At 43.3% G+C, this 24,922-nt stretch overlaps 1 protein-coding gene across 2 annotated transcripts in view; it reads right to left on the reverse strand.

The window, feature by feature from the left end:
- The window catches only part of PRTG (protogenin), a 130,121-nt gene that overhangs the window by 72,406 nt on the left and 32,793 nt on the right, over positions 1-24,922 (reverse strand). The gene's annotated exons all lie outside the window — the stretch shown is intronic.

A 24,922-nucleotide genomic window follows, 5' to 3' on the forward strand; every position in this document is an offset into this window, starting at 1 on the left:
GTATGATTTAAGACAGGTTCGTTGGCTTCAACTTAATTATGTTAAAAATGGAAAAAGCCAAATTAAAATAAGTCAGTGTTAAATCTTCAAACAGATTTAAGGATATCACTACACAAAACGGGTTTGCATTCAACTAAAAAGTTAGATGCGACACCTGATCCTGTGAACCTTGCTGAAAGTAAAGCTCACTTATCACAGAGGGAGCTTTACAAAGCTACATTTAGTTCCTCCCAGCTAAGTCTTGCTGTTTAACAATAGTATTTACCTTCCTCACTCAGGTCTGGAAAAACACTCCTAGAGCTGCACCAGTTAATACTTTAATGGAAAAACAAAACAAAAAGGAAAGCACTGTAAAGAACTGTGAACCTTCATCTCAGCCATCTGAGTTAGAATGTATGTGGTATGATTTCTACTGTTCCTTTTACCCATGAGAGCTTCCCAATATAATTTCACGCTTTAACAGCTGAACAGAGTGAAACAAAAATGAACTGCATAAAGTAAAAGATAAATGAACAACTTCCAATTAACAAACACCTACAAAACCAATCAACAGTTTGATTCTCTTGCTCAGGAAATGAAAGCTGGGAAGAAAAGAAAAAGCAGAGCTTCTAAACTATTAATTTATTTACTGATATTTGTGGCAAAAAAAAGTAATAATATATAATAGAACAAGAATACCCATCTGGGCGAGCCATACTATTCAGTTCATTTTTTAAAATTTAATTAAAAAACACAAGATTTTCCCCCTTTGTGTAAGTCACATAAAATATTGTCATAGACTATCCAAAGTCACTGACCTATTTTGTTAGACTGAACTTTGTGTATTTAAAAGACCTGCCATAAGTTATTGATTCCTTAGTGGAGTACAGACACATCTTTCTCTTACAAAGAGTACTCTTCTCAGATTTTCAGAATTCTTGTGCATTTCCTAGTATAGAATAATGTGATTTCATAATTAAGACTCTAGTAAATGGCAAGCCATACATAGCTCTGGAAAATAAGGTCTGGCTTACATCCAGCTTTGGTATCAGTACCATTATTTTGGTTAGTGTGTGTTGGGATGGGAAGTGAGGCAGGGTAGTTTTTTATAGTTTCAGTTTTTTTCTTCCAGTATAAGTATGAACACAACATTATCAATATAAAAGGTGCCTTAACCAATACAGTTATTCCACTTTCCATGTAGGAGTAAGCTATCCTGGTATAAATGCTTCCATATTATGTGGGCTGTATACCTTTACCATAAAGACTTATAACTTAGCACAGTGATTCTCAACCAGGGTGCCCCAACAGCTTGGGGTGCTGTGTTTTTCAAGGGTGCCATGGGGTGCAAGCTATTATGTGTGCAAACATGATTCACATTATAAACCCAGAGATTTCACACAAGAATTCATAGCGTTCAAAGATTCTGACCTGTTGCAGTCTTTTGAAGTTCTTTATAACAAAAGAATTGGCTTATTTTTTTTTTAGTCAAAAAGCAAGTGAAAATGAAGAACTGGCATTTTCTAAAAAGATGATGATTTCCAAACCATCATCCTAGTCATGGTACTCCTGATTAACACTGGCAACAATGAAAAGTGGGACAATCAAACTTACAAGAACTGTTTAACCCCTCTCGATAAAGCCTTTTTATTTCCAGAAAACCAAATATAAAACCTCCTCCCCCCAATAATTAGGCATCTGAATATGGAATTGTTTCTCTGAATATGGAAGCTCAGCTTCATAAAAGACTGAGGACCAGTCAGTTATACCTCTACCTATGACATACAGGTTAGTATACTTACATGAGCATCTTCTAGATCTGTTTTGCTTTGATTCCCCCATGGAGCCAATAAGACAAAAACACCCACTCTTTTCTCTCTCCTTTGATACCCCCAAGGGTGTGCAACTCATCAGGCCCTGCAGGCCAGATAAAGGTCACAGGGTCAGGTATGGACCAACCCCCTGTGCCAATGACAGCATCCCTAGCACCAGGGTCCAGCCCCCATGACACATACAGCATGCTGGGCTGGGGCAGCTAGCTGGGTGCCCACCAGCTGGATCGTATGGCTCCACGAGCCAGAGCTGGGCTGCAGGCTGTATATTTGACACTCCTCTCTACTCCAAAGGCTTGACTTAACAGGATACATTCCTTTAGCTCCCCATGGGAGCTAACACCACCTCTGCTCAACCCACCAGATCCAGTCCAGGAGGAATCCAACCCAGGGAGTTAAATGACTTTAACTTATCTGCTTTAAAGGGTAAAACTCAAAAACACTTTGGTCTGCACAGGAACTGCAGAATCATGCCCATAATTTCCTGGTATTTTTGACACTACGTAGTAGAACACTCTCAGGTTCTTTATACTCAATATTTAGGTTTTGTCAAGGAAAAAAATTGCAGCCTTCTAATCCTAATTTTTAAATAAATACTTTAGTGATTTTTTAAAAATTCTAGTGACTGCAGTTTATTATATTCCCTGGCAACCCATACATTACAACTACTGAATGAAAACTAGAATAGAAACTTGGCAAGAGAAACTGAAAAAAAGGAAAAGTAACATGTAAAAACTACTAAAACTGTATGAACAGCTTGTACAGCTATGCAGCTAATACTTGCATTTAATTCATCTAAGGCAAGGTTGTCCAACAGGGCCATGTGAAATTTTGCCAGCTGATTCGTTTTGACACTGTTTTGACTCATTTTGAGCTCAAAATAGCAAAATTGAAACAAAGGACTTCAAAACAGCCTCAAAACTAAATGAAACTAGGCCAGTCAAAACGTTTTAAAATGTTTTGAATTTCGAAGCAGCCAGCCAGGTGGTGGGAGACAGGGGAGAGCCAGGGCTGCAGACCCATGTCACTCAGCCCGGTGGGGAGTACAGCCATGGCTTTCCCCGCCTCCTGCCACCAGGCTGTGCTCTATGAGGCTGGTGGAGCCAATTGGAGCATAGTGCCAGCTCTGCCTGCCTCCCACCGCTGCGCTGAGCTCCAATCGGCTCTGCCAGCCCCGTGCATCTCAGCCCAAGGTGGAAGGCGGGCAGAGCCGGCACCTCCCACCACCGGGCTGAGTTCCACAGGGTTGCGAGCTGCTGGGAGCTGAGCCTGGTGGCAAGAGGCGCTTCTCCCCCCACCGGGCTCAGCTCCCCACGGATGCGAGCCGCTGGGAATTGAAGGGGAGCACCTCCCACTGCTGGGCTCAGTTCCCAGCAGCTCACAGTACTGTGGAACTCAGCTGGGCTGGGGGAAGCGCCTCCTTCAGCCCGACTGAGTTCCCAGCCCCTCTCAGCACTGGGGAATCCAGCTGGGCTGGAGGAAACACATGACTAATTTGTGGCATGCCTGCCAAAAAGTTTGGCTACCAGTTATAAGGCCTGCCAGTAACTGAAGCAGAGATTTTTTTTTCTTAGCATTTTCACCCTGTGTCTTTTAAAATAAAGTTATTTCCTGGAATGAGGTCCCATAGGTTGTCTATACATGTGCTCTGGGGTGAAGGGGAGGGTTGCTTTAAGTAGAGTGGTTCTGAGATCTGCTCTAATAAAAGCACTCATTGTGTCATGTGTGTCCAGCATCCCGCACTTCAAAATGGCAGCAGGGATGCTTTAACTAAAGCTTTGACAAGCTTTAGTTAAAGTGCAGCCGCTTCAAAACATGGGGATGCTGAACACATATGACATGGAGGCTGCTGGAGTGTGCTAATTAGCACACTCCAGCAGACCTGCAGCAGATTCCATTATCAAGTCTGCTCCAACACGTGCTAATTAGAACATATTGGAGCAAAGGTCCATCATGTGTATAGGTACCCACAGATACTAGAAATGATTGCTGCACCAAATAAAAATCCAAGACAGCGTTTTCAGCATAGCTGCCTACTTTATAAATGTTACAAGGTTGGTTTTAGAAAATGCTTGTCTTTGTCCTCCAATCAGATCACAATTTATAAACTGTTCTTCACAGCTCCATATCCACTCCTTCAACATCTTGTTACTTAAAGCAAATCTTTAGTTTCTTAATTCTGACTTTATTTGTGCCAGTAAAATCAGTTTTTACAAGTCCGCTGCTGTCTTGTGAAACCTGACCTCTTTTTAACATGCTTGTTTTCATGGCAAGTGCTGATACCAACTCTGAATCCCAAGAACAAGTAATTAAAGCAGTGCTGTTAAGAGGCCAGAGCCCTATAAAATGGATAAGAAACAAAGTCTCAAGAGACGTGCATTGTTCTTGAAAACTACCCTGCAAAACACAATAAATGTAAGTGCCTTTTTATTTGAGCTTTCCTCCTCCTCTTTAGTCTGTGTAATCATTTTGTTTCCAGGTTTACAGCCAAAAGAAAACAACTAGCATTACGCTGAGAAGCCAGCTACCACTATTCTTAACTGTAAAATACAGTACACTGATCATAAAGCAATAAAGAGATAGTTACTAATTAGATTCAGTTTTGCTGGGAACTTGTGTCCTTATAGTTTCTTTTGAACAACAGTATTGATGATTCTATAAAACCATGCATATATCCACATTTTTAATCTTAACACTGCACAGGGGGATGAGAGCCTAGCCCTGCGAAGTGCAGAGCACCCTTCCCTACAATTTATGGGAAACGGAGATTTAGAAACTTACAGAAACAGAACGAAGAAAAACAAAGGATCATTTGATGACATGCTCTGAGCCAGTACCATCAAATAAAATTGTCACTATTGTTCAATGTCCAGTATAAGTTGTCACTGCATAAATGTTGATGGAAGCTTCATACACATTCCTGAGGGTAACGGTGTTTGTTAAAATAAAATATAAGCATGCATTCTTTTTCGATAACAGATTATATTGTAGAAGCAAAGGTTGAAACTTTCAGCTCTAAATATTGCTGTAGATTAAATTCTAACAGGTATGTAAAATTTTAGTCATCAAAATTACATTAGAAAACCTTTCATACTATGAGATGGTTAAGTCTTTTAAGCTACTTCTCATCTTAATCACTTCCACTCTTTTAAACATACCAACCTCTTATTTAGTAATCTAACTTCTGCATTTCCAAAATAGGTAGAGGTGACTTAAGGCATTTTCTTAAGTACTGTATGTCAAAAGCTATGGCAGGTCAGTGGCCACCCTGCAGGCTCCATACCATTAAGTGGTTTTGTGGAATGAGCACATACTTGAGTGACAAAAGACATTTCTACAGCCTACATGCTTACCACTATTAAACCCCTCTAGTTTTAGCGTGTAGATCAGCTGGCATTAGCCAAACCTGAACTGGGAGTATATAACAGAAGGGGATAGCAGAATAAAACCCAGAGAACTTGAATTATTCTCTAACTTGAAATTTCAATGAAGAATCAGGTTTCACTTAACCCGGCTATAACAGATATGCAAATTCCCGACAAGGGATGCCAGCCTCTTAAGTACTTCTCAAAAGATAAGGGCTAAATCAGAGATGAGCTGCTCAGGTGGAAAGAACAAGCGTTTGAAGAGCTTCTGTTAATAGCATTGAGAATTATCAAAAACCCTAACCCTTCAAATGAAAAAAATACAGTTCAATTTTTTATTCTTAGGAGAAGAGATTTCACCAGGGAAAAGGAGTTCATCCATCAAGAAATTCCCAGGTATTTCAGATTTAGAATAATAAATGCACTAAGTTAGGCTTTATATTACTGTATTTTCTCACATCCTACATGCACCTCCAAAATTGGGTGCATATTTAAAAAAGAGAAGCTGATTTTTCTTCACTGGAATAGAGGCAGGATACAGCAACCAAGGGTGATAGAGGCTGGAAGACAGAAGGGCAGCCCAAAGACTTTGGTGGCAATTGGAGCAAAGTGGACAGTAGTGCCAAGACCAAGAGTCCGGGGGGTGCAGGTTAATTCCTCAGAGGCCACCAGTTTGATGGCCCTGGTATAGTATATAGCAGTGGTCTCCAAAGTGAGGTGTGCGCACCCCAGGGGGTGCGCAAGATGATCCATTGGGGTGCAGGAAGAAAATATTAGAACTTCTATTTATATTTACTTTTTATCTAAAAAAATAAGAAAAAAGTTAAGCTTTACTAATATTTAATATACGAATTGACACTGGTGCCCTCACTCAGTCCATATGTCAGACGGTCACGTGTCATGTACGGTACGCAAGGTATCCTGAGGGAAGAGTGGGAGTTTCAGAACGCGGAGGGGTTGACAGTGGCGCCCTCACTCATTTGTTCACTTTCAGTGTATTGTGACATATATTGGGGGTGTGTGCTCAAAAATGTTTTACTGATAGGGGTGCGCAATCAAAAAAGTTTGGAGACCACTGGTATATAGCATATACTATTATAATAGCAGGGGTTGACAACCTATGGTCCACACGCTGGATCTGGTCTGCAAAGGTCCAATCTGGCATGGGAGAAATAGGTGGCACAGAGCTGGGCTCTGTTGCCCACCCATCTCCTCCATTACGGAGCTCTGCCACATCTGCGCTTACCTTTGCTGTAGAAGGATTGGGAATCTGCAGTGAGAGCAAGCACAAGCAACTGACTGCTCTGGGGGATGGAAACTTGCAGCCTGCAGTAGAGGCTGTGAAACAAAAGGTGGCCTGCATGGGCAAAAGACTGTCAAACCCTTAAAGAGAGTATACTATAAGTACTTTACAGTAAAGTAAGTATTTTAGCACTAAAGCCCCAATCCTGAAAACACACATTTCACTTTACAAACACAGTAAGACTCATTAGCTTCAATAAGACTGCTCGAATCCTTAAGGCTAAACACATTCCATGTTCTTTCAAATACAAGATGCACTTGGATTTAAGTCAGACCCAAACTTCCTGACACTTAATTTAAGAAAAACATAAAATATCAAATAAAGGTACAGTAAAATCCCTGATATCCAGCATGAGTGGGGAAGGAGGGGTGCTGGTAATGTAAAAATGCCAGTTTCCGCCCAGATGTGGAGTGGGGGTGGGGGGTGGCGAAGCTGTACCTGGACCGGGGAGGGGGGGGGCATACCCCGAGAAGCGGCAGCACAGCATGGCGGGTGGCAGTGTGCAAGTTCCCTCCCTACCCTTCCCCACCATGTCCAATTGGCCAGCCAGAAATTCTGGTTGGTAGTGTCCCAGTTAGTAAAATCCCAGATAACAGGGATTTCACTGTACACTAACAATGATACAGACTCTATAGAATATAACATTTTTAGATTTTTGTTTCTTTTTTTTTTTTTTTTATTGCTTTAAACTCAAATTTACAATGCAGGCCAACTTCAGAAAAAATACCTGGTTTTGAAAAGTCTTATATTCAAAGGAACTCAGCATGCAAGCTTTTAAAGAACTGAGGCCTAAAATTAATTAACCTATCTATACCACTTTTAACAAACTAAAAATGTACTTGTTAGTAAGATAATGCACAGGCATTTCATACAATCTCTAAACTGAACCACCTTGTAAAACAGGCTCAAACTAACTGGAAATCAGGGCTATAGGGGTAAAGGGTAAAGCTGAAATAATGAATGGCCCTTCAAGTCCAAATCACACCCAACCTTTCTCCTAGGAGATCTGACCCTAATGTAACAATCTGGAAAGCTGCAAGAAATTTCAGTGCTTTTCTTGCAGTTTGATAAGCAGGGAACTTGTTTTTCCCCTGATAAAAAAAAAAATAGAAGATTCTCTGATATAAAGAGCAAATTCTCCAATAAAAAACCCATAATCTGTGATTAAAATGAAAGGTCTATAAATGCACGCATCAGTTAAACACAATCTTTTCTTGATATACTTACAACTTTAAAGTAATTTGGAAGCCTACTAGGACCTCAATCACTATAACAAAATAAATTCTAAATACCTATACATTTTGGTATTTCATTTTTATTTTTTATCATGGAAAATCAGAGTTCCCCCTGCCCCCTTACCTAACAGAACGCAGGCCCAGGCCCCTCACTCCCAAGCCACAGCCCCTTAGCCCTGCAGGTGCCCCACCCCACAGCCCCTGCCTCTGCTTGTGCCCCCCACACAGCCATGCTGGTACCCCTCACTCCCCCCCCCCAGCTCCCCAGTACTGCTGGTGTCCCTTGTTCCCCATCCACAGCTCCCTGCCCCACAGCCCTGCTGGACGGGGCCCTCAGCTGCCAGAGCTACGGGGCCAGGAACCCAGGTCCGCAGCCCCCTGCCCCCCGCAGGAGTTTCAAAGCCCTGGTTGCTGCCTGCAGGAGGCAGCAGCTGCTGCAATGGAGTGGAGCACCACCCCCACTGCTGCCAGCTCAGGTTGGGGGGTTGGGCCAGCTCCCCACAGCTGCACACACTCCTGGGGGGAACAAGGGGGACCCATGACCCCAGATTTGTGCATGGGGCAGGGGCAGACACAACTCGGCACCACTGCCCCTGCTGCTGCGGAGTGGGCAGGGGGCACCTTACCAGGGCAGTGCAGACCTCAAAATGACAAAGAGCTTCCCTGTGCAGCCCTGCTCTGCCAGGTTGCACCTGCTGGGCTGCAGAGGCCCTGGGGGAGGGCAGTAGGGCAGGAAAACTAAGCTTGCAGCAGACAGCCTGTACCTGCCTCATGCACAGATCTGAGTGGTACGTGCCCCCCTTTCTCCCCCCCCCCCCCCAAGTGCATGCAGTGGCAAGGAGCTGTTCCCAGCCCCCTGCAACCCAGAGGAGCTACCTGCAGCCCCATCCCACTCCCTGCCAGGGCCCTGCAGCCACACATTCCAGCCCCAAGCCCCATGCAACCCTGGCTGGACAGTGGCCCCAGCCCTGCCCTCCCACCCTATGGGGGTCTCAATCACTGCCACCCCCCCTGCCTGATTTACCTGTGGGAGCTGTTCTTCAGGCTGCCTGGCAACCATGTGTATATACCTGGTTGCCAGGTATACATGGTGCCCCCTGCCTGACTGCTCTCCTCATATCGCTCCCCACAGCTCCTTGCAGGCTGGAACTATGCCAGCCTGCAGAGAGCTCTTTGCAAAAGTTCAGAATCCATGGGTTTTTTCATTAAAATGAAAAATCCATGTTTTCCTCGGGTAAAGGGGGAAATCTGTGTTTTTCTCTGTTTTCCCATGGGCAAGGGAAAACCTGGATCCCTGTTGTTAAGCTTAACAAGGAATGTAATCATTAGACCAATTAATCAACATGTTAGCTAATTTTGTAATTTACAGATCAAATGGTTCAAACAGTTGTTAATGTCCTCAAACTGTCGTGCTTCCAGCTCTCAGCCCAGCAAATTACAGGAGGATACAACACATTATCTCCCTTTTGGATCAGGCAAATGTTCCAAACAGTCCCTTGCAGATGACAACTTCTCAGTGGTCCCCACCCAAAACCAATCACGGGCAAGGAATCTGAACTGCTATAAAACTAAACTAGGCAAGTTTGTGGAAGTTGTGGTACGATAGGGCAGGGTGTTCTGGCTTACCAATCCAAGGATGTACTGTGGAATTACATCTGTGGTCCTGAAGTATTGTAATAAGGTAGCTCTTCTGGTGTGGAAGGCATCTGGGAATCCCACGCAGCAGGGTTTTTGCTAGTTGCCAGTTGGGGCCAGGAAGGAAGCTTCCCCCCTCGTGAATGCTACTGGCTTCTAGTATTAGGGCTCTCATCAGAGATACTGGGACATCAGCCACAGCTAAAGCTGGGGGATTTTGACTGGAATGTAATGATGCTCCTGCCGGTACTTAGAAAACCCCAGGTGTTCCTGCTTTGATGATCTTGCTCTTCCACTCAGTGTTATACCAAATCACCAAATTTCTAGGTCAGACTGGCAAAGGACTGCAGTGGGTTGTACTTTCCTCTGCTGTGTAGGGCAGGGTCTTTTTCTTCTAAGATCTTCCAGTCATAGGCTCCTTCCAGTTCTATGTTCTTAAAACAAACTTGCTCTACTTCCTAGTTATCCCTCAACCTGTTTGATACAATCTTCAAGTCCTCAGGGCTTTTGACCTGGTATTTCACGGACACTGTTGAGCTCTCTCTCTCCTCCAGTCATGACATACAACCCACAGAAAACCATACTCAAACAACATTTCTGGTAAATGATCTGGGCTGAGGTGTAAATAAAAAGGCATCACTCCTCTTTTTCCTAAAAGAGGGCATAAGGGAGACCTTCTCTGCCTATTTGTATTTAGATATGGCAATTAGTCATAAAAACTGAATCTAAACTTCCTCAAACTGAACAGTTGGATACTTATTCAGATCTGAGGTTTTGACTCAGGTGATCCATATCTACTGGAATAATAATGGCAATATTTAAATAAAGAACAGTCTTCATCTGTGTTCGCAACAGATACTGCAGGGTCAGAAACATCTGTTCAGTCTCTATACATATCCTTAACAGTCTTCATCTGTGTTCCCAACAGACACTGCAGGGTCAGAAACATCTGTTTAATCTCTATACATACCCTTACCTCATGTTAGCCTACAGTGCTTACAAAGGGCCGTTCAGAGGTAAATTTCATTTAAATGTTGTAAAGTGGATTGATGAAAATTAAACTGTACTTCTAAATCTCCATATTTGTCAGTTGGAGCAAAGTGGTTTCTTATATCCTTTCTTGCATATACTTTAAATAAAAGCCACAATATTATTTAAAAGGCAAAGAGATTAGGAGTTCAAAAGTGAAAGAACAAAAGTTTAGGAAAATCAGACCTGTGAGGAAATGTTAAAAGATTTGAGAATAATTACTCTAAAGATAAGGAGACTTAATGGAAACATAACCATTTTAAGAATACATAGAAAGGGGCATCAGAAAGGACAAGGACCAATTATTCTAATTTATCCTTGAGGACAGAACAAACAGCAATGGCCCTTAGCTGTAGCAGGAAAAATTAAGGTTAGATTACTGAACCATCAGAACAGTAGCAGCCAATATAGAACAAGTACCCGAGGAAGACTAAGCAGCACCATCCCTGGAGAAGCTTGTAGGCCGACCTGGTATGCATCTATCAAAGAGCATTAAAGCACAATAATTTTTTCTCCTTGACATCCTGGTAGGATCCGTGAGACACTAGTGATCCTTTGCCAAATCAGTCCATTTTTAGGAAATCTTCAGAATCTGCCTACAAGGCTTGCCATGAAAACACATTATGGAATGTGCTTATGAAATGACAAGGCTTTGCATGACTGGCCTTCCCACTTTCTTCTTCACCTTGTCTTTCACTCTATTCTTTGTTCTATGCAGTCTTATCAATTGTAAGCTTTATATCAATAAGCTCCCAAATCTATGTAGATAAGATACTATGCTTGCCACATACATGAAAGGACATCTAAGAAAGAACCAAGGATAAGAGAAGTAGTGCTATGTGAAGTATGCAAATATCAGGGAACTTAAGAGCTCAGATAAACAAGTTAGGAAGTGTCAACCCTGTCAAAATAACTAGCAGTCATATCTTTAGATCCTCATTTACATGCTCTTTTTACTCTAATGCTTATGTATTTGCTGTAGGAAAGAACCAATAATTGTATGAGTTTTCTTATGTCCTGTATTTACTGGCATACCACATACATCTTCCTTCTAAAACTAGCCCTTCAAAATTAGGGTGTATGTTTTAAATCGGGACAGTGATTTTTCTTCACTGGGACAGAAAATTCAGACACTGTAATCTAACGGCTGTCAAGATGACTGTCACTTGTCTCTAGCCCATGAAGTAGAATGGAAAGAGGCTTGTGTTAATCCTTGTTAGCCATAGCTGGTGCTTAAAGGAGCAAGTGAGCTGCTTAATGCAGCCTGCAGAGTCCTAATGAGGCTTGAGAAACTTATATAAAGAACTATTTACAGTAAAGTAACCATCTTGATACTACACTTCCAAGGATCTGGGGGCTAGCCTCACTGCTGTCCTGCCACACCAGGCAGTTCCTGCTGTCTTTTCCTAGCCAAGGAACTCAATGCATTTTAACTTATATTTCACATAAAAAGTGACAAGATAATAAAAATATTTAGATTAATCTTCAGATTTAGTACTTTCTTTTGGAAGTATTAAAGCACAGCTCAGTAACAACATTGCCATAGGGCAATATATAGACATACCCAAATAGATTGCTAAGGATTCTTCATAATCGCTTCTCCAGAGTTGGTGCTATTAAATTGCAAAGGATTCTTCCCTTACATGCCAATTAACCAGCAGCACACTGACTGTAAACATGATCTAATAGACTGTATAGTACCCAAGGGACAGGAGATATGTTCCTCTCAGCACACGGAGTGACAATACCACCAGCCTGATTTCTGTCAGAATTTATGTTCTAGGTGTTGGGGGGTGGGGAGTGTGCAGAGGAAAGGGAGAGGAACAGACCTCTTTCTGCTTTTGTATCTGAAGCTAATACAATAATCCCTTTAGAAAAAGCCTCCATAGTCCCAAGTGCCACCCATAAGACACTGAATATTCAGCTCCCACTGAAATTAATGCAAATACATGAGATTCAGGAACATCAAGCCTGTAATAAAAGAAAAGCACTGAAAGCAAATTATGGTACAGACCACTCATTGTTCTCCTTCTAACCCCTCTTTAAAACTCTCCTTTGCCATGGTGCCTACAAAAGAAATTATTTAGTCTGCTGGTTTTCTAAAACCAGCACTCACTATGCTGACCAAACTGTTTCCTTGTTCACCCACCTTCCATCTATAGCTCCTGGTTGTCCAGATATGCAGATGCATGAGGTCTGTGGCACTACAAACCACTTTGCAGTGCCACAAACCACATGCAGGGAATGTTAAAATATGCAGCATGGGGCCAAAATCTGCTACCAGGAAATCCCAGTAGCAAAAAAAAAAGGGGCTGGGAAAAAAGCAGTGCAGCACACACAATGGGAGTGTGCACCAGAAGACACAGAGGCCCAGTGCTCCAGAGAGATGCTTAGGCTGCTGGCCAGAGCATCTCCACTTCTGCAGTTGTGCCTCAGCTGCTCCAACACACGGGGAGCCAAGAGGAGCTGGGCAAGGCCAGTTTGCCTGAAGTGGAACAATTTGTCCCTCACCAAACCACGTGTGCAGGGTTGTGTGCTATGGCAAAAAGTAGCAGCACAAATTCGTACTGCTACTATTTTTTCCACTGTAGGCACACACCCCTGTGCATCTGGACAAAGCTACCAAGTTCTGGCATCTCATAAGAAGAGTCCACTTCTTACGAGATGCAGAACTCAGTGGGATGCTAAATTAAGAAAATTTAGCACCCCACTGGATCAGACTTCTGAACTGTGGTATCAGAAGCTTAAATTTGGCTATAAAATAGATTCTGTACCTTATTCCCTTCCAGGTGAATGTTTTTCAAATGCACAAATGAATCAGTCCCATGTAAGCTAACTCATTTAGAAATGAGTGCAATTTCTAAAAGTTGATAGCAAAACAAAAACCAATGTGAGGGGGTCTAGTCTTCCTGAATTAATTCTGTGAATTCTCCTCAATTCATTTACAATGGAATGCTGAACAATCACTTCAAATCAATCTCATGACCAATGAACCACATGCTGGTTCTGCGGCGTAGTTCCTTTCTCTTGAAATCCCACAAAGAGGACTTTTTGCTCCTTCTTTAACAGAAATCTCTTACTATTTGTGAGGATCTGAAAAAAATGCATATCTAAAACCCCTGATATGCTAATAAAATTACCAAATTTACTCAAATACAAGATGAGTTTCTCCCCCTCCAATCAGCAGGGGGGGAAAATACTCCTACTCTTACAATCACATACAAGGAAGCTTCATTAAATACACTGTCTATCCTTAAACTGATACCAAAAGCAGCATGTGCTTAGTAACAGAAACCAATTATTAAGCTGATTAAAATACTGAGCATGGCTATAAAACACACGGCCCATATTGGGCAAGCATATTGGTGTGTGTGTGTGCATGCGTGCGTGCGTGCCTTATAAAAAGTGGGCAGGTATTCTTTCCACAGAAAACTGGCACCAGACATGGAGGTACTGCAATATCAAGCTGGCACTGAGAGGGCCAGAGCCAGTTTTGACTCCCTCTCCTTGGTCATAAAAATGCTTGGATTTTATTAGTAGATGTTTAGGATTGTGAATCCAAAAAAATGACAAAGCCAGTAGGGAAATACAAATTGCCCAAGCACGGGACTATCATTAGAGGGATGGGGGTGAGGAGGGGAAAGCACCTAGGTTACAGAAAATACAATGTTAACCAATTAAACCTGGGGGTAGGGAACAGGGGTTCACGATGCTGAGAGAGAAAGAAGACAGATGCACAAAAACCCATACAATGGTCCACAATGGTGGAAGAAGTAGCTCGAAGAAAGTGTCTCAGTCCATCTACAGTCTCATTGCAGGGGTCCTCTATGGGTGGAACAGGATGGTCCGCTGCTGAAGATTCCTCTTGAAGTGAAGTCTGTCAGGTGCAGAGGGGGGTTCAGGCGGTCCCATCTAGGTCCAGTCTGGCGGCGGTTGGTCTGGTGGGGTCAGAGTACTGATGGTAGCCCGTGATGTGCTCCACGTAGATGTCACAGGATGAGTGGATCCTGTCGGACAGCATGAGACAGTGCATCAGCTTGGCATAGCGGTGGGAGACACGGCAGGCATGCAGGACGCTCTCATTGCTGGGGTCCCAGGCTCCGAGCGTTCCCATGATGAGTGCATTGACCATCATGTTGTAGCTGCGGCCCCTCAGGATGTCAGCCAGCAGGGCATACTTCTTCGGCTTGCAAGCACAGGCGTTGGTGAAGGCTTGGTGCCGGTTCTCAAAGGGGATAGTCACATCCACAATCACAACCTTCTTGGCCGGTTCTCAAAGGGGATAGTCACATCCACAATCACAACCTTCTTGGCCTCTTGGTTCATGATCATGATGTCGGGGCGCATCTGGTTCTCACAGCCCGGGAAGATGAGGTTTACAAAGATCTCCACCGCTGCGGCTGGGATGGGTCTAGCCAGGCAGTCCTGGACAGCGTTGTGGTGGAGCTGCCAGGCTCTGGCACGCGGCCTGCAGCTGCACAGCACGTGGGGGTCTCTGCCGCGTAGCCGCACTGTCGACACCTCTTGTCCTGGTGGCCAAAGCGGACAGCCCTGTTCAGAGGCAGGCAGTTGAGGCGGGCGTGGTGGAGGAAGCGCCAGTCCACAAAGTGCATGAAGCTCCCGCTGGGCATGAAGTGGTTGCTAGAGTCCCACTTCAAGGTAACATCGAAGACCTTGCTCTGGTCGGGTTTGGCCCTCAGGTCACCGGCGTACTTGTTTCGGACGGCGTCCTTCAGGAACCGTTCCAAGAAGGTCCTCATGCATGGTGATGCAGTCGGGGGGGAGACTCCCAGCTCCCGGTGCTCCTTGGTCCAAGTCCAGGTGCAGCTGATGCGGTTCCCGAGGCAGTACGTGGCATTGCGGGCTCTGCTCCAGAGCGAAGCAAAGTCCCCACCATCTCTGCTGAGCTCGCCCTCCAGCGAGCCGCTAAGGAAGGTAGCCAAGTCACGTCCAGTCAGTCGTCTCACAATCCTCTTGCAGGTGATCGAGGGCCCTGGCAGCGATTTGATCTTAGCCAAAAAGGCCAACATGCTGATAAGAACCTACCACAGGGGTAGGTCAGTGATGCCCATCTGAATAAGACATATGTTATTACCCATTGCACTCAACTCCCTTAGTACCAACTCTTTTTCAAATCATGGTGAGACACTACACTGAATACATTTTTACTTCCTCTTCACGCCCACAGCTGAGCTGTGCCTATCTTTCCCATTTCCAATGATCAGGGACCTACTGAAATAGCAATTTCATGTTTTTTGTAAAATCAGATCTTTTCTGTGAAAAACAGCAGGCTCCACAATTTTAGTGGGCTTGCTGCAACATCCCTCCCCCCAAAAAAACCCCACTTATTGGCAAGCAGAGAAAAGGGTGGGAAGATGTGCAGTCTTGGAACACATTAGGGGGGAGGGGCAGAGAAGCAGGGAGAGAGGGAGCAAATGAGAGGCTGAACCTGGGAAATAGGATCAGTACAGGCAACAGTCTGGGGCCAGTCAACAAAGCAACAGGGTTTTGGCCCCATCTTTTAAGCAGCCAGAGGCATGTTGCACCTGGAAAAGAATTATGCCACGGTTTAGGGCCACCTGCCAATCTACAGCAAGGGGCAGGACCACTGAGACCCCTCAACCAATCAGAGGTGGTGGTGGGGAAGGCCTGCATCAATAAGTGCATGAAAATGGACCGCAATCAGCCTGTGAAAATGTCCGTCCACTGCTTTGATTTGGGTAGGTCCGATCAATTATTCCTGTTTCTTCACCAGTCTTAAATGTTTCAAACAGCTTGCCCAGAACCCCTCTGTTGCCCTCTTTTCTCAGCCTGTTGCATAAGATTATCCTCCAGGAGCTGAAGCCAAACTGGGCTGCCCTGCACTTTACCTGCATACAAATTTTTGGAGGATCCTAGGACTCATGACAAGAACACCCAGTTCCAGTCACGAGTGGGGGGCAAATTAGCATATGAATCCTTCGTGGGGACATCTGGAATACACACACGTTGAACAGTGCTGAGCTACAAGATCACCATGACTTGAAATGATGTTGTCTGTATAGCTCAATGAACTATATGGTAAACTATGAGCTCTTGGGCTTTGGATAGTTTGTACCCTATACAAGAAGATACAAAAGTGCTGCTTAAAAGTATGTTTGTGGAGTACTTGTGCTAAAACTTGCATCAGTTTTTTTTTTTAAATGGTAAGATGCACCAATTCATCCTCCAGTGTTTTCAAACTTGCACCTCATTTCTGGGTCTGACAGTATAAGGAGAGGGAAGGGACTGCATAGGGAAAGAAGTTAGGGGGGACAGAGGGCAAGGGGGTCACTTGATGACCCAAACATTTTATTTTCCCTGCTGTGGCAATGGGAGGGGGACAAATTCAAGGCAAAGCACCAATAAGTAGATTCTATACCTGGAAAATTGTAACAAATTTATACGTTTTCATATATAGAATTTAATTATAGGGATAGTCTTGTAATCAGGGTCATCTTATATTCAAGTAAGTATGGTATTTCAAAATGCAGTCTCTAGCTATGGACAATAGTAGCTCTTAACTGCATCCAAAAGAGAAGGTATAATGCAGTTCAGTAATGCACATCAGCTGTTATAATGCAACCATTATCTCTGCATGCTCTTTTACTAACAGAAATGAGTTATATTGCTGCAAATGTTTAACTCTGCATTAAACAGAGTTAAAAAAAATACAATAGTTCTACAATACTTTAACTGCAGAAGCATGTAGGGGCAACAGTTCCATCCTCCGGTTATCAATCAACCTCATGTTTTCGTAACTGCTGTGGCCCATGTGGTTTTTCAGAATTCTACTCTATCTATAAGTTCACAGAGGAGAGGAAGAGAAAACTGAGCATTCATATTTATTTCCATGACACTGAGTGTCGAACTTTCCGGATAAGTTTCCAATAGGTTCATTAGTTTTACTGGCTTTGGATTAGCTCAAGTCCAAAAAAAATAACAACTTCCACTTCCACAAAAGCAAAATTCGGAACTTTTAATTGTTTCTGTCATGTCTAAAGATTTCAACAGACCTTTTTCAGATCTCATTTTTACTTTGAAAGAAAAGCTATTTTATAAAGGATTATGAATTAATTATTGCAGTTATTTGGACAGTTATAAACTAGAAAAATTAAATGATAAACTAAGCTAACATGCTTTGCCCTATTTATACTTGGTGACTAGGTTTGTTCCACGGCTTCTTGTATCCTTTAATCACAAATTAAACTAAAATCCTTTTAACATGCATAAAGGAGATTGTTGCTATTAGTTTTGGGGCTTTAGTGAAACACTGATATCAAGCTGGTACACTAAATTTGTGATGTCTGGAATAGCAGGGAATTGTGATTATGTTTTCTTTTTTGTTCACATGCACCCACTTTTTTCTTGTTTGTTTGCCTTTGGTGTCCACCATCTCTGTATACTAACAATGCAAGATCTGAATTACTTGAAAAATTACATAGGGCTGTGGTAAGATGATGGGCAACAGGGTGTTTTACAGCTGGGAACACCAAGGACAATTCTAGCACTCATGACAAAAGTGACTTCACTGGGAATATGCAGAATTCACATTAAGCAGGAGGAACAATGAAAAAGACTGGATAGATTTTTTTAGGGTGGAAAAAAGGAACAATTTTGAATAAGAAAAAACAACACAGGAAGAAAAGAGGAAAAAGACAAGGCAAAATTAAATGGAATAGATGGGGCCAGAGAAGTTGGGTGCTACTGATGTATACGGGGTTGTTGGTTGTAGCTGTGTCAGTTTAAGGACATAGGCAGACAGGTTCTTAGGGGAGATGTGGTATCTTTCATTAGACCAGCAAAAATTGTTCTTTGCAAGCTTTTGGGCACAAACACCCTTCTTCAGGCATAGGGAGAGTCTGCTGCTGTTTTGTGCACTCTCCTGGGTAGAATAGAAGCCGGCATGCAAAATGCACATCTGTGAATATGCAAATACGTGGCAATGAGGATCAGGGCCACAGGAAACAATAGGCATGAGACAAGTGTGTGTTGAGGGGGAGAAGGGGGAATTTGAAGTGGTGATAGAATGTAGCTGGTAAAATATAGACAGGTTATAATGGCAGGCAGGTTATAATGTGCCATTAATCTAACATCTATATTTAGTCCATGATTTTTTGTATCCAGTAGTAGGGGTGTACTGCTAGAGATTTTGGGGGCCGATTTTTAAGGAGGCATATTGGCTGATAGCAATCCGATTTCTGATACAGCTGTGCGCAGCTGGCAAGTTTGTGGTGGTTGGAAGGGGAGGGGAGGGGTGGGGTGTGGGAGGGCAGATCAAGGCCCCTGTGGTGAGGGAGGGAGTGGGGCTGGGGCAGGCACTAGCCAACTGGGGCATGGTGAGGCGGGGCACAGGACAGAGCCATGGCTTGTCTGGGGGGTACAAGGTGGGGGGCAGCTCCCACCACTGCACACACCCTGGGAAGCACGAAAGGGGGGTGCGCCCCCGGATCTGCATGGGGTGGGGCAGGGCAAGCTGTACCTGCAAGGCTCTTCCCAGTCAGGGTTGGGCTGGGCTGGGTTTGGGGTGAGCAGCAGTGGCGCTGGGAGGGGGCTACAGGAAAGGGGGCCTTTATCAACCCCAAATTTCACTGTAGCCCCCCCCCCCCCCCCAGTGCCGCCACTTGCCCCGAACTCAGCCCCAGCCCAACTCTGCCATGTGTCATGAAGAGCCAGGCACAGCTCTGGCTCCAGCCTGCAGCTGCAGCCCACCCCAATCTCCCCCATGCAGATCTGTGGGCACATGCCCCCCCATGTCCTCCTGGGGTGCACACAGCAACAAGAGCCACCCCGCATCCTGTGCCCCCCAGAAAAGCAGTGGCTCTATCCCATGCCCCACCCCACTCCACTCTAGCTGGGCAGCACCTGCCCCAGCCCCACTCCTTCCCTCTCCACGGGTGCCTTGATCTACCCTCTCCACACCCCTTCCCTTTCACCACAACAGACCTACCAGCTGGACACTGCTCTTCAAATTGCTGGGCTGTGCATCTTCTCACTACCTACATGCTGCGCTGCAGTTGCGCACATGCATGGGGGATTTATCAGCCAAATTATTGGTGACATCAGTCTGATTTCTGATACAATCAATTTTCTTTATATCAGTGCCTATCCAATATCAGACCAATGTATATATGAAATGAAGTTTGTAGGCTAGTCTGCGAAAGGCATTTTGCAAATTCCCTTTGAGGATTAGAACTGACAGATGGGAGAGAGAGTGGTTGTCTTGTGAGAAGTACACACCCACAGATAGTTGCGTATTTTTGTCTTGGATAGATTTTTGGTGTGCATTCATTCTGGTGTTTAGTTGTTGTTTGGTTATCGGGGCTCAGAGGCTGAGCCCTGATATATATTTTCCTCTGAACCTCACTGCCACACATTTGCATTTTATATACTGGGTTCTAGCCTACCCAGGAGCACACAAGAAAAACAAAACCAACAGACTCTCCCTATTCCTGAAGAAGTGATTGTGCTCAAAGCTTTGCAAGAACAATTTTTCCAACTATTCAGTTGGTCTAATAAAAGCTATCACATAGATGGATATGCACATCTCTCTTTAGTATGTGTTAAATTTTGTGGCTATAAAGCCCCAGGCATAAAACCACTGGTGGATATTAGGGGTGTAGGTTGTAGCCGTGTTAATCTAAGGACATACTGATGGATATTAGTTCTGAAGGGAGCATAAGCTAATGCTCACTGAAGTCAATGGGGAATCTTGGCCTTTGGATCAAGCCCCAACTTTAGAGCTAATGGATCTCTTATTAAGAATATATTAGGTATTAATCCCCACTTTTACAGTGAAGAACATATATATGTTGGGCAGTGTGCACTCTGGAATTTATTTTTTTTTTATAAACAGTGAAGAATTTTTTTTTTTAAAAAGAGCATCAAGTTTGCAAATTCCTTACTTACTTCAACAAAGAATACAAAAACTTACAAGACTGAAAGATATTTCCTTTAAGCAATGGGATAAATGACTGACTAACTGAATCACAAAAATTTTGTTTCTACAGTGAAAGGTATGCATGTACCAATACTAGCCCAAATTTGATTCTAAGCTTTGACTCCACTACTGCAAAAAACCCAATTCCACATTCAATGTTCTTCTCATGCGCGCTTTTGCTCCAAGAAATATATAATTTACATTGCTGTAAGAAGTCAGGAGCCATTAAGTACATGTTTGGAAATCCAGCAGTCACTAGCAGACAGGATGCCAGGAACAGTTCTTTTGGAAACTTTTGTGCACAAGACCCATGCTTTCAACATGTTTGCTTAAGAGTTTTTAAGGGCATAAATCTGCCTTATGTACAGAGGTAATTAGAGAAAGCTTTCATCAATAAATAGCAGGGGGATTCCAGATGTAGTAATGAACAAAGATTCTAGCCATCTGCCCCTTCTGCTGTCCTCGATTCATCACCTTTGCCCTAGACAAACCTACACCAGGGCCCTGATCACTAAACTAAAGGCTGAGCTGCTTCAGAGACCTTATTGCAGTTCTGGCTCCCAACAAACTGCCAATCAATCACTTCCAAGAAACCCTATGCTCTGCTGGGTATGAGACCCCATTGTACTGTAAGAGATATTTAACTTTTAACCCACATGACAGTTACCATCACCACATGCTTAAAAAGTAGAGGGGTGCGAAGAGAGAGGGCAAGAATCTAAAAACACCGTTCTCCAGGAGTCCTAGTGCATCTTCAATCATCTCTATCTGTTTTTTAAAACTGTAATCAATTTTAGAATAAAATTAATGGTTATTTGGGTCTTAAACAGCACCACAAAACTTCAGGTTTTTTCCACAGAGAAGTCATGCGTTCTTGGAAGGCACAGAACTAGTAAATTAAAGGCAGCAGCCACTAAAGATTTTCTTAAAATTAGCTGAGTCAAAAGTCTAGGGCCACAAACAGGCAAAGTTACCAGAATGTACACTAAACCAAAATGGTCTTTCAAAACCAGTGGCTTTCAACCTGTGGTCCACAGACCCCTGGGGGTCCTGAAAACAGTCCATGGAAGATGACTATGAGAATGATGTTTCAGATCCCAGAAAAGCCATTCCTTTTCCAAAGCAGTTCGCACCTCCATTTAAAAAAAAAATTAGGGGTCCACAAATGAAAAAAGTTTAAAACCACTATGTTAAACCAACAGGAAACAAAGCAAAATATCCTCTTGTCACACGACTGATTTGTTTTCTATTTAATGCCAAATGTTGCAAATATTTATATCCAACTCAAACATTCACCTGGTAATTTGCTTGTTATGGAAAAAGCAACAGGTAAAACCGGAGAGAGATACTTAATCTATGTTCTCCAGAATGTGGAGGGGAGGGGGGGAGACAATATCTTCTCAAATCATTAAAACTTGAGCACCTCCACCAAGCACTTTACAGAAACTGTTCTTTACATCAGTAAGCACACACATTTTTATTTCTTGAAGTCTGGGCACCTAATATTTTCACCTGTCAAACCTGATATGTTTTAGTTTTGGTCTTGAAATTTTCCAAACATTTGCTCAGGTGGCCTTTTACATAGTAAATGCAAAGATAAAAACACAATTCACCAAAACCAAAGATGCAAAAAATATGGAAGACAAGGGTGGAGGCTAGAATCATTAACTTGATGAAGAAAAACACCCTTTCTAGGAAAGTAATACATAACAATTTAGTTTTTTGCCCTAAAATCTTTACATAACAATGTATATAATTATTTAGGGGAAAAAACAAAAACAACATTCTGTATTTTAGGAAGCTTAAAGCTTTAAAAAACTGTTTATTTAACTTTATAGAACCTTTAAATAGCTGATCCTAAGGGGTCAGGGAAGGATAACTGTACAGGTTCCATTTCAGTCATCCCAAACTCTGCTAATTTTCTGGTACTAAAGAATGTTGCAACCTAAACCAATGCAAAAAGAGAAGAGAAGAGGTCAACAGCCTGAGTACCCTAGAACAAAGGTTTCCTCAGAGATGTCAACTGCAATCTCATTTGTTTTCTCCAACACTTTCAGGTCTCTCTACTCCTTTCTTGAAGGCTTCTGATTCAATAACTGACAAATGATCACTCTTAAAATATGCATATGGGAGGACATGTGAATCTGAAGACTTTAGTTATGATGGGATGCTAATCTTGCCACAATTAAGGTTGGGACTAGCTTCTAACTATAAACCCAACTCTGACAATACACACCACCTCCCACATCAGCTTCTGAAAACAAATCAAATCTAATCTACCTGAAATTTCACCAGGTGAGATCTTTTCTTCCCAAATGGTCTTAAATAAATAGAATGAGATGAGCTATTGGTGGGTGGAGGAGGGGGACAGTGAGAAGCACAGGTGAGTTTTTTGGCTGGTTGGTTGATGGTTTTTTTAATTAAATATTTTCAGTGCTTAAACTCCTCCAAAGACTACAAAACAGAATTGCCTAAAACCAAGCATATTTTTTCCCCTCAGGAACTGGGCCAGAAAGATAGAAGGGAAATTTCCTAGCTACAGTAAAAAGTTGCAGCCATCTTGAAAAGAAAGCTAATCCAGCTGGAGAGAGCAACACTCCTCTTATGAGAAATCATATGCCAAGACAGCACGTTTCCTATTCCTCCAAGGCCAATGTTACAGCAACACTCCACGACAGACAAGGAAGGAAAAGCACTTGTGGGAAACCAGAAGGCCACTGAGAATCCAGGGAACGAGCTTAAGGTAAAAGCCCACGAAGACTCTCCCTACCAATCAGTCTGCTCACTGAAAAGCGTGTGTATGAGCCCAAAAGGACAGCAGGATTTATGGCAAGGCAATGCACAACAGCAGTAGAAGACAAAGGAACTTAACATATGGAAAGCATAAAAGCACCTGGCCAATCCAGGTTATGGTCCCACCTCTGAAAGGTGAAATACGACAAAGGAACTCCTGCCTAAAAAAACTCTTCCAAATTTGTGTCTACTGGACCATCTTGGAGGATCTGCACCTCCAGGAGCAAATACTTCCAAACCTACCCCCACCACTCTACTGCAGTCCAAGGGCATATCTGTACCACATGCTTACCCTGCCAGACAGTGGTACCCTTTGTGTAGGCTACCTCTTTAATCAAGAGCAACACAGCCATCTTCAGAGAGAACTGCACATGGGCTACTTGGGCCAGTCACTCAGCAGTACTAGTCTGTTCACAGCAAGCAGGGCTATACTTCTGCCACTGCAGGAAGACAGAGGAGCAGTGTTTTTGAGTGTTGCTGCCAGGCATGGTTAAGTCTGCAGCAGACATGTCCCCATTTACTGGGCGGAGAATTCACTGCACAAAGCAGCTTAAAACAGGGGACACGGAAGGAACATTTTCTGTCCAACCTCCCCATTCTTCTTTCTGCCCCAGAGGGGCTTCCAAGAACCCCTGGAGATTTTTTTTTTAAATGAAATTTTTCATGTTCCAAGCCAAATCAAGTCCAAATCCATGAGCCAGTCCAGAGCCACAAGTGGCTCCACAACTGGCAAACATCCTCCTCCCCCACCAGGGGCTTGAGATATTTCCAAAGTCTTTTGGCAGGCGTCCTACATGCGCGCCCAAGTCCAGAGGCTTAGGGTTCAGATGCCCCCAAGTTTCGCCTGCCCCCAGCCATATGGCCGCAGGAGCAAGTTATGCAGGAGCCTCCCATTTCCATAAAGTGGGCTTTAAGCCCCAACACCTTGGTGAGTACTAAACCACACCAGAAGAACAGTTATCCCCAGGAACGCTTAAGGAAAACTGCCTTCTTGGACCCAGATACATGGTGTTTCCCCTGTGCCTGGGTGACCATGGTATCTCATAGACTATCCATTACAGCTGCTCCAGAGACACACTGGAGACAGCTGAGGAGAAATGATGTTCTGGAACAGTCTCCCAATGGACATGGTAGGGTCAAACCTTAACTAGTTTGATCACTTTATGAAACAGTTTATAAGAAAAACTGTTCATGATAGCAGGGAAGGGGAGTCAGTGAGAGCCAGGAAGACTGTCAAGACTTCCGATCGTAACTGGTAGAAAAACCTAAGTGCAGCAAAAGAGGGACTGGGTTTTAAAAATTCAGACTTCCCATTGACTTTCATCCATATACCATTCAAATGAGGGGCAATACATTAATTTTGCACATTGCAGCAACTGTGCAACAGGAACAAAAAAGCAATGGCGTTCTTCGCGTTTTGGCACTGCACAATCAGGCTGTGACCTACTAGTATCATCTTTCTTGTGACAGCTTCCAGGTGTTGTACCAAACACCTGAGAAGTCCATATACCCCGACCAGATTTAGGATAAAAATCAAGGCTCCATCTTTTCCATCTATCCAGGATTGCCTTTTCCATATCCATTGTACTGTGTAGTCCCATATGTTTTCCATCTCAGTTTTTTTTAAACGGAATATCATATTCTCAGCATATAACCTTCTTTAGGGGATGGAAACCTGTGGATTTAAGTAATAACAATGCCTCATATTCGAGCAAGAGTCTTAAGAAAACTGATTAAATTTTCAGATGTGAAACCTGAAAAGCATTAAATTTTCAGGAGTGAAAACTAATTAT

This window comes from Crocodylus siamensis, chromosome 15 (assembly GCF_052110815.1).
Source record: "Crocodylus siamensis isolate JL-2025a chromosome 15, ASM5211081v1, whole genome shotgun sequence".
Taxonomy (NCBI): Eukaryota; Metazoa; Chordata; order Crocodylia; family Crocodylidae; genus Crocodylus; species Crocodylus siamensis.